The sequence below is a fragment of the Macaca fascicularis genome, chromosome X, assembly GCF_037993035.2.
Source record: "Macaca fascicularis isolate 582-1 chromosome X, T2T-MFA8v1.1".
Lineage (NCBI taxonomy): Eukaryota > Metazoa > Chordata > Mammalia > Primates > Cercopithecidae > Macaca > Macaca fascicularis.
Genome location: NC_088395.1, coordinates 45,825,140 through 45,834,211, shown reverse-complemented (window position 1 = coordinate 45,834,211; position 9,072 = coordinate 45,825,140). Strand labels below are relative to the sequence as shown.

General features: G+C 38.1%; 1 pseudogene; it reads right to left on the bottom strand.

The window, feature by feature from the left end:
* Positions 1-7,013: 7,013 nt before the first annotated feature.
* LOC102126763 (mitochondrial fission factor-like) lies at positions 7,014-7,881 on the bottom strand (annotated as a pseudogene).
* Positions 7,882-9,072: the final 1,191 nt, after the last annotated feature.

Sequence of the window (9,072 nt, the reverse complement as noted above, 5' to 3'; positions counted from 1 at the left end):
GGCTGGCGTACATTCTTCGCCTCCTGAGCTCAAGTAATCCTCCTGCCTCAGCCTCCCAAGTAGCTGGGACTACAGGTGCACACCATCATGCCTTGCTAAGTTTTTCATTTTTTTGTAGAGATGGCGTCTTGCTATGTTCCTGAGGCTGGTCTAAAACTCTCCTGAAGTAATACTCCTGCCTCACCTTCCCAAAGGGCTGAGATTACAGGCGTGAGCCACCATGCCTGGCCGCTATATAAGTTTTGATATCTGCTAGAGCTGTTCTTTGATATTGCTTTGGATATTTTAGTTCTTTGCATTTGTGTTATAAATTTTAGACTCCATTGTAAATTTTGCCAAAAATGTTAGGATCTTATTTGGAAATGTAGTTAATCAATTTGGAGAGAATTGATATTTATGCTTTATAGAGTGTTCTGATATGTGAATACTGGAATCTCTCTACTGGTTTAGGTCTTTAATTTCTCAAATGTTTCATAGTTTTCTGTGTGGAGGTTTTGCACATTATACACTAGATTCATTCCTAAGTATCTGATCTTTTGTGATGCTACCATACATGGTATCTCAAAATTTCACTTGGTAATGAATTGTCCTGGTATATAAAAATGCAGTTAGTTTTTTTGACTTCATATCCAGCAACTTTGCTAAACTTATTTGTTAATTCTAAGGTTAACTGTAGATTTTTGACCATGTATACAAATATATCTATGAATAGGTTTTCTTTCTTCCTTTCTAATCTTTATACTTCTTATTTATCTTTGTTTACTAATTGTACTGGCTAGGACATATAGTGCAGTGTTGAACAGAGGAGTGCATGGGGAGCATCTTTGTCTTATTCTCAGTCTCAAAGGGAACACTTAGCTTTTCACCAGTAAGTATGATGTTTGCCCTAGGTTCTTTGTAAAAATAGGCCTTTTAAGGCAGTTTACCTCTCTTTTGAGACTGTTAAATTTTTTTTTCATGAGTAGATAGTGAATTTTATCAACTGCTTTTTCTGCATTTACTGAGATGATCATCTGGTTTTTGTCTCCTTTGTTTAGTTAATGTAGTGAATTGCATTGATTTTTTAAAAACAACTTTATTTTAAAGTGGGCAAAGGATATGAACAGACACTTCTCAAAAGAAGACATTTATGCAGCCAACAGACACATGAAAAAATGCTCATCATCACTCACCATCAGAGAAATGCAAATCAAAACCACAATGAGCTACCATCTCACACCAGTTAGAATGGCAATTGTTAAAAAATCAGAAACAACAGGTGCTGGAGAGGATGTGGAGAAATAGGAACACTTTTACACTGTTGGTGGGATTGTAAACCAGTTCAGCCATTGTGGAAAACAGTATGGCGATTCCTCAAGGATCTAGAGCTAGAAATACCATTTGACCCAGCCATCCCATTACTGGGTATATACCCAAAGGATTATAAATCATGCAGCTATAAAGACACATGCACATGTATGTTTATTGCAGCACTATTCGCAATAGCAAAGACTTGGAATCAACCCAAATGTCCATCAGTGACAGACTGGATTAAAAAAATGTGGTACATATACACCATGGAATACTGTGCAGCCATAAAAAAGGATGAGTTCATGTCCTTTGTAGGGACACGGATGCAGCTGGAAACCATCATTCGCAGCAAACTATCGCAAGAACAGAAAACCAAACACCGCATGTTCTCACTCATAGATGGGAATTGAACAATGAGAACACTTGAACACAGGAAGGGGAACACCACACACCGGGGCCTGTCATGGGGTGGGGGAAGGGGAGAGGGATAGCATTAGGAGATATACCTAATGTAAATGACGAGTTAATGGGTGCAGCACACCAACATGGCACATGTATACATATGTAACAAACCTGCACATTGTGCACATGTACCCTAGAACTTAAAGTATAATAAAAAAAAGAAAAAACAACTTTATGAGGTATAATTTACATATATTAAAATGCACCAATTTTAAGTATATAATTCAAAAAGTTTTGATAAATATATACCCATTAGCAATCATCACAACCAAGATATAAAACATTTTATTATCCTAAAAATCCCCCTCATGTCTCTTAGGTCAATTCCCACTCCCCTCCCACCGCTACAAGGCACACACTCACCTGCTTTCAATCAATAAATTGGATTTCATTTTCTAGAGTTTTATGTAAATGGAATTGTATATATAGCCGTATGAGTCAGGCTTCTTTCTTTTTCTTTTTCCTTTTTTTTTTTTTTTTTTTTTGAGACGGACTTTTTTTCTTGCTGCCCAGGCTGGAGTACAATGGCACGATCTCGGCTCACCGCAACCTCTGCCTCCCGAGTTCAAGCGATTCTCCTGCCTCAGCCTCCCGAGTAGCTGAGATTACAGGCATGCGCCACCATGCTCGACTAATTTTGTATTTTTAGTAGAGACAAGGTTTCTCCATGTTGGTGAGTCTGGTCTTGAACTCCTGACCTCAGGTTATCTGCCTGCCTTGGCCTCCCAAAGTGCTGGGATTACAGGTGTGAGCCACCGTGTCTGGCCGAGTCAGGCTTCTTTCACTTGGCATAATGTTTCTCAGATTCTTCTGTGTTTCATGAATCAGTAGTTCTTTTTTACTGCTCAGTAAAAAAGCTATTAAATGGATATATCACAATTTGTTTATCTATTCATCTTTTAATGGACATTTGGGTTGCTGTTAGTTTTGACTATTGAGAATAAAGCTTTTTATGTACACTGAATCTTTGTATAGTCATATATTTACCTTTGTCCTGGGAAAATACTTGTGAGTCACAGGTAGGTATATTTTTAATTTTATAAGGAACTGCCAAACTGTTTTCCAAAGTAATTGTACCACTTCATGTTCTCACCTACAATTTATGAGTGTTCCATTTGTTCAAATATTTTTGCTGACCCTTGATATTGGCAGCCCTTAATTTTAGCTGCATTAGTGGCTATGAGTAGTATCTCATTGTGGTTTCAAATTGCACTTCCCTAATGACTAAAGATATTGACTTTCTTTCATGTGTTTATCTGACATTCATATGCTTTTTTGGTTAAATATCTCTTCATATCTTTTGCCCATTTTTAGATGGAATGTTTATCTTCTCATTATTCAGTTTTAAGAGTTTTTATGTATTCTGCATAGAGACCCTTTATTAGACATGTGTTTTGCTAATATTTTCTCCCAGCCTGTTGCATGCCTGTTCTTTTCTCAACAGTATTTGTATTAGTCCGTTTTTACACTGCAACAAAGATACTACCTGAGACTGGGTAATTTATAAACAAAAGAGGTGCAGCTGGCAGAATTCCCACACTGGCTCTCTGAACAGTAGGGTGAGGGCTACTATGGTGGGAAAGGCCAAATGGAAGTCATTAGAGCTGCCTCTGCCTAGAAAAATAGTAAATCAAAAACAATATCACATCCCTGGAGGGATTGTGGAGATCAGTGCCACCATCAAGGACTTCAAAGACACATGGGTGGTGATTTCCACTACACTCCCGTTCAACTAGCCTATTTGGCCTGTGCAGAAGGCAGATGGATCTTCGTGAAAGATAGTGGGTTATCTAAGCTTAACTAAGTGGTGACTCCAATTGCAGCTGCTGTACCAGATGTGGTTTTGTTGCTTGAGCAAATTAACACCTTTCCTGGTACCTGGTATGTAGCCATTGGCTTGGAAAATGCCCTTTTCTCCATTCCTGTCCATAAGGCCCACCAGAAGCAATTTGCCTTTGGGTGGCAAGGCCAGCAATATGCTTTTACTGTCCTACCTCTGGGTTATATCAACTCTCCAGCTTTGTGTCATAATCTTATTCGGAGAGACCTTGATCACCAAGCTTCCTCAAGATATCACACTGGTGGCAGGGGCAGGCGTGGGGTGCTGTTGGCGGAGAGGCCCTGGGCCTGGCCCACAAGGCCATTTTTCTCTTCTAGGCCTCTAGACCTGTGATGGGAGGGAGTGCTAGTCTGACATGCCCTGGAGACAATTTCCCCATTGTCTTGGCTGTTAATATTCCCATCTTTCTTTCACCTGTGCAAATTTCTGCAGCCTGCTTGAATTCCTCCCCGGAAAATGCGTTTTCTTTTCTACACATGGTCAGGCTGCAAAATTTCCAAACCTTTATTCTCTGCTTCCCTTTTAAATGTAAGTTCTAATTTCAAACCCTCTCTTTATGAATGCACATGACTGAATGTTTTCAGAATCAGCCAGGTCAACTTTTGAATGCTTTGCTGCTTGGAAATTTCTTCCACCAGATACCCTAAATCATCTCTCTCAAGTTCAAAGTTCCACAGATCTCTAGAACAGGGGCAAAATGCTGCCAGTCTCATTGCTAAAGCATAGCAAGAGTGACCTTTGCTCCAGTTCCCAAAAAGTTTCTCATCTCTATCTGAGACTACCTCAGTCTGGACTTCATTGTCCATATTGCTATCAGTATTTTGGTCAAAACCATTCAACAAGTCTCTAGAAAGTTCCAAACTTTCCCTCATCTTCCTGTCTTCTTCTGAGCCCTCCAAACTGTTCCAACCTCTGTCTGTTACCAAGCTCCAAAGTCACTTCCACTTTTCAGGTTACTTTTATAGCAGTACCCCACTCTGCCAGTACCAATTCTCTGTATTAGTCCATTTTCACACTGCTATAAAGATATTACCCGAGACTGGGTAATTTATAAACAAAAGGGGTTTGAGTCACAGTTCCACATGGCTGCGGAGGACTCAAGAAACTTACTAACATGGCAGAAGGCAAAGGGGAAGCAAGGCACATTTTACATGGCAGCAGGAGAGCAAGAGCACAGGGGAAACTGCCAAACACTTTTAAAGCATCAGATCTTATGAGAACTCACTCACTATCACAAGAACAGCCTGGGGGAACCGCCCTGATGATCCAATCACCTCCCACAAATTCCCCTTCTTGACACATGGGGATTACAATTGGAGATGAGATTTGGATGGGGACACAGAGCCAAACCATATCAGTGTTGTTCAAAGAAGAGAAGTTTTTGACATCTAATTTATCTACTTTTTTATTCTTTTTTTTTTTTTTTTTTTTTTGAGACGGAGTCTCACTCTGTCACCCAGGCTGGAGTGCAGTGGCCGGATCTCAGCTCACTGCAAGTTCCGCCTCCCGGGTTTATGCCATTCTCCTGCCTCAGCCTCCCGAGTAGCTGGGACTACAGGTGCCCACCTCGCCTGGCTAGTTTTTTGTATTTTTTAGTAGAGACGGGGTTTCACTGTGTTAGCCAAGATGGTCTCGATCTCCTGACCTCGTGATCTGCCCGTCTCGGCCTCCCAAAGTGCTGGGATTACAGGCTTGAGCCACCACGCCTGGCCTACTTTTTTTATTCTTTAGATTTTTTAAAAATTTATTTTTAATTGACTAATAATTGTATATATGTGATTCAATGTGGTGTTTTGGTATATGTTTACAATGTGCAATGATTAAATTAAGCTAATTAACAAACCTACACCTCACATACTTACCTTTCCGTGGTGAAAACATTTAAAATCCACTATTATGGCTATTTTAAAATATGCAGTATATTATTATTTATTATAGTCACCATTCTGTACAATAGATTACTAAAGCTTATTCCTCCTGTCTAAGTGAAATTTTGATAAGCTTCTTTCATTTTCTCATCCACTCCCATTCTGAGCCTCTTGTAACCATCATTCTGCTCTCTACTTCTGTGAGTTCACGTCTTTTAGATTGACTTGTAAGTGAGACCATGTGGTATTTGTCTTTCTGTGCCTTGCTTATTTCACTTAACATAATGTCCTCCAGGTTTATCTGTACTGTTGAAAATGACACAATTTCCCTCTTTTAAAGGCTGAATTGTATTCCATTTTGTATCTATACTGCATTTTTTAATTGTTTTACTTTTAAGAGTACCATGCTTTTTATATTTCCTTATTAAGGAAATCTTTTCTTTTGTCTCCTTATAGACTATTCATAATTTTAGCTTTTATTTGAGGTTTATGATGCATTTCTAATTAATTTTTGTGTATGGTATAAAATAAGGGTTGAGATTCTTTTTATTTGCATGTAGATTTCTAATTTTTTTTCAGCACCATTTCCTGAAAAGACTACCCTATTCCTACTTAATTACATTGCTCTCTTTTAAGAAAATAAATTAACCATATATGCATGGGTCTATTTCTATTCCGTTGATAGGTATGTCTATCCTCATGCCAATATCACACAATCTTGATTACTAAAGACTAAAGTTTTATAATAAGACTTGAAGTCAGTAGTTTAAGTCCATCAACTTTATTCTTCTTTTTCAAACCTTATTTGGTTTTATTTTTTGGTTGACAGTTTATTAAATATACTACATTTGTACTTAATGCTGTAGTTTTAAAAATTATTCACACATGGACTTAGTAAAAATGCACTTTATAGAACACCAACTGCAAGACCAAAATGAAAATAAGAACACACTTATTGCACATGTATTAAACTGCTGAAATGTTATGAATTAATTTAACCTGTACATGTGCTTAATGAAGGTGATCATGAAATATTAGGTGGTTTGATTTACTTAAATTTGACATCAGACCGTGACTTCAAAAGTGTTAATGTTGAAATGTAGATGCAAAACCATCTATTAACAAAATCGTTTAATCTATTAGTCTTTGAAAAACAGAATAAAACATTGTTTTTCTTTTTAAAGATACTTTCCGAAATCCATTCTCTATGCACTCGTTCTCCCATTCAAAAAGTTAGTTGTGCAGGCTGATGAGGCAAAAAAATCAATTCCTTTTAAAAAAATCCTAACAAACTAGAGCCTACTTACAAAACATGCAAAGGGAGAATTTTAAGTAGGTATTACTGCAGAACTGGTTAAAAGTGAATACAGCTGAGTGACAGAATATACCTTTCCTCTGACAATACAGGTCCTTCCCCCTTCTCTCTGGAAGAAACACATCATTGGGGCATGGACTATATAATGGCATAAAATGCAAAGACAGAAACAAAGAAGTTTGCAAGTTCTCTATATTTCTAGCTGTTGAGGCCGTATGTTTAAGAGCTGAAGTTACCTCTAGCGGCGAAACCAGAGCCAGGTATTAAGCAGCCAGAATCCTATGGTAATTGAATACATGACCATTTCTCTCTTGGCACGTTCTTTGTTCTCCTCTTCTAGATGTTGTAAGCGTCTATTTAGTTTGATTATCTGTCGTCTTAACGAAGCTGCACCTGCACCAGTCACGTCATCCAAAGTTCCTTCACTTGTATCTAGGTTTGAAGTGCCATACCTGATGTTGTCACGATGCAGATTAGAAGTGGTAGCAGCAGACCTGCCATTCTGCACAGGTCTGCGATTTTCACCCATCTCATTCACGATATGCTGGTAAGCCCTACGAGTGGAAGACTGGATAAATGACAGAATGCCATGAACAGAGGAAAGATTAGTTCTATTTTCGGGTAACATCTTGGGAAGACAGATCCAAGCTTCTTATGGTGATGGTGTCACGATGAAATAACTCCTGATCAACTGTCTATTTTGGCCAACAACATTTTCACTCAAAGAGCAGTCTCTTTTTAGCTTGCCAACCACACAGATTTCTTCATTTTGAAGGGTTGAAGGAGGTCTTTCTAAATCCTGAAAATCTGGTGGTCTTCCACTTGAAGTACATGAAGTGGTGGTTTTAGTGCCAGAGGTTTAAAGGGAGTTGACTGAATAAGATCAAGATCCACTGGTCTTCAAAACAGAATGTCTCCGTTGTTCTCTGCTGTAACAATCCTCTCTAGAACCTGCATCATCACATTAGCATTTAGAACTCCTTCTTGGAATTCTTGTTCCAAGTCACCATTTGATGATGCTGACTTAATTTTTCTGGGACCCTCATTTGCTGACTAATATCTTTATTGTATTCCATTTCATACTGAAATTCACTAATTTCTTCCATCTCAGCACCAGTAGGAGAAGGAAGTGCTTCCCTACTCACCAAATATGTACCAGCTACTACTTGCTATTTGGCACTATCTGCTCCCTTGCTTCATATTAAATGCTTTAATTTCATTCAAAGTACATGTGCTGGGTTTAGAGCCACTTTTGTTCCTCTGGGCCTGTAGAGAGTTCTCAGTGAGAGCTGCCAGGGTGGGTGCTCTCAGGGGCCATTAGCAAAATGCAGGAAAGAGCTAGGACAAAGCACCTGTCAGGTTGGCCTGTGGCAGACTAGGAGAGCCTCATGTGGTTATTTTAGATGCTTTATAATTTCATATAAATTTTACAATAAGGTTTCCAACTTCTATGAAACAACTTGGTGGAATTTAGATTGTGATTACATAAAATGTATCATCTATCTATCTATCTATCATCTGTCTATCTAGATATCCCTCTCTCCACCTCTACTCACTACTCACTATGACAACTTTTTCTTTACTGCATAACTGTGCTTCCCCTGGAATAAATACTTTTCTTGTTTCTTTTGTTTCCTTAGTTTTCTATGTATTTACACATACTTTTGCTTCCAGACTCTTCTTCATTCCTTCTCTCAATAAATTTGAATACATTAGATATTCCATCAGTTTTATCTTTTTAAACAGAAATATCTCTCTTTTTTAAAATTATTATTATACTTTAAGTTCTAGGGTACATGTGCATAACGTGCAGGTTTGTTACATATGTATACTTGTGCCATGTTGCTGTGCTGCACCCATCAACTCGTCAGCACCCATCAACTCGTCATTTACATCAGGTATAACTCCCAATGCAAACCCTCCCTGAAATATCTCTTAATAAACCTCTGATCTGCTTAAATATAGACAGCTTGCTCCCTAGGCCTGTTGAACACTCTCATCCTATAATCTCCCTTTGCCACCATCTCGGGTTTTTTTTTTTTTTTTTTTTTTGCCACCTTCTTGACTTGGTTCCCCTGTTGCCTTATATATTCCTCTTCCTTGGTTTACCATCTTTCTTAGTGACCACATACTCTAGTAGTTTCCCCAGAAAGAGGGCATGGGAGGTAAAATTTTTAAGACTATATATTATATATATATACTTAAAATATATATATATATGTTCTTTAAAAAAATACATATATATATGTGTGTGTGTGTGTGTGTGTGTATATATATATTATATATATATATATAAT